Below are 1,560 nucleotides of genomic sequence, written 5' to 3' on the forward strand. Positions count from 1 at the left end.
CTGCATCTATTGAGATGATCAAGTGGTTTTTGTCTTTGCTTCTGTTAATGTGGTTTATTACATTTATTGATTTTCGTATGTTGAACCACCCCTGCATTCCTTGGATGAAGTCTACTTGGTCGTGGTGAATAATCTTTTTGATGTGTTATTGAATTCAGTTTGCCATTATTTTGTTGAGGATTTTTGCATCAATGTTCATTAAGGAGATTGGCCTATAGTTCTCCTTTTTGGAGGTATCTTTGCCTGGTTTTGGGATAAGTGCAATACTGACTTCATAAAATGTGTTAGGCAGTTTTCCTTCCCTTTCTATTTCTTGGAACAGTTTAAGGAGGGTTGGTATCAGTTCTTCTTTAAAAGTCTGATAGAATTCAGCAGAGAATTCATCAGGTCCTGGGTGTGTTAACATTGGGTGCATACAGGTTGATGATTATTATTTCCTTTTTGTCTATTTCCCCTTTAATTAGTATGGAATGTCCTTCTTTATCTCGTTTGATCAATGTAGGTTTGAAGTCTACTTTGTCAGAGATAAGTGTTGCTACTCCTGCCTGTTTTCGGGGTCCATTGTCTTGGTAAATCTTCTTCCAGCCTTTCATCCTAAGCCTATGCTTATTTCTGTTGGTGAGATGGGTCTCCCATAAGCAACAAATTGTTGGATCTTCCTTTTTATTTATTTATTTTTTTTGAAGAAAAAACACAACCCAGTTCTTTATTGGACTTTTTTTACAGGAGTCTTTTTCTTTTCGGTGTCTTAAATATCAATGATCACAAAAACCTCTCGTTTCTCTTCATTATAGACCTGCATTGCTGAGTATGTTATTGCTTTGACTTCTGTTCCATGAGGGTGCTTGGACAGTGAAAATTCTTCTCCCCACCCAATTGACCATGATTTGAAATTTCTTTGATCAATATTAAGTACTTTCACTTCATTCATACTTCCGATTGACGGGAGGATACTTGGCCTTGATTGCCTTCTGCTCCTCAGTCAAATTATAATCTCTAACATCTTTCTCTTCTTCAGCCATGATGGCAGAATTGGGCACTCTACTTCCGCCCTTTGCCTGCCAGACTTCTGGATCTTCCCTTTTAATCCATTTCATCAAACGGTGCCTTTTGATGGGTGAATTAAGTCAGTTAACATTAAGCGTTAGTACTGATAGGTATGTGGTGATTCCTGTCATTTAGTTGTCTTAGTTGTTTGAAGGTTTGATTGTGTGTACCTAAGTTGAGGTTGCTCTCTACTGTCTTGCTTTTTCTTTTCTGTGGTTTGGTGCTGCCTGTCTTTTCATGGTTAAGTTGGGTTTCACTTTCTGTGTGCAGAATCCCTTGCAGAATCTTTTGTAGTGGTGGCTTTGTGGTCACATATTGTTTTAGTTTCTGCTTATCATGGAAGACTTTTATTGCTCCATCTATTTTGAATGATAGTTTTGCTGGGTAGAGTATCCTGGGGTTGAAGTTATTTTCATTCAGTGCCCGGAAGATCTCACCCCACACTCTTCTTACTTTTAATGTTTCTGTGTGTTTCTGTTGAGAAGTCTGCTGTGATTTTGATGGGTTTACCTT

The 1,560-nt window shown here is 37.9% G+C and overlaps 1 pseudogene; it reads right to left on the bottom strand.

The window, feature by feature from the left end:
* Window positions 1–688: 688 nt before the first annotated feature.
* LOC141423454 (protein archease pseudogene) lies at window positions 689–1,097 on the bottom strand (annotated as a pseudogene).
* Window positions 1,098–1,560: the final 463 nt, after the last annotated feature.

The sequence above is a fragment of the Castor canadensis genome, chromosome 5 (assembly GCF_047511655.1).
Source record: "Castor canadensis chromosome 5, mCasCan1.hap1v2, whole genome shotgun sequence".
Lineage (NCBI taxonomy): Eukaryota > Metazoa > Chordata > Mammalia > Rodentia > Castoridae > Castor > Castor canadensis.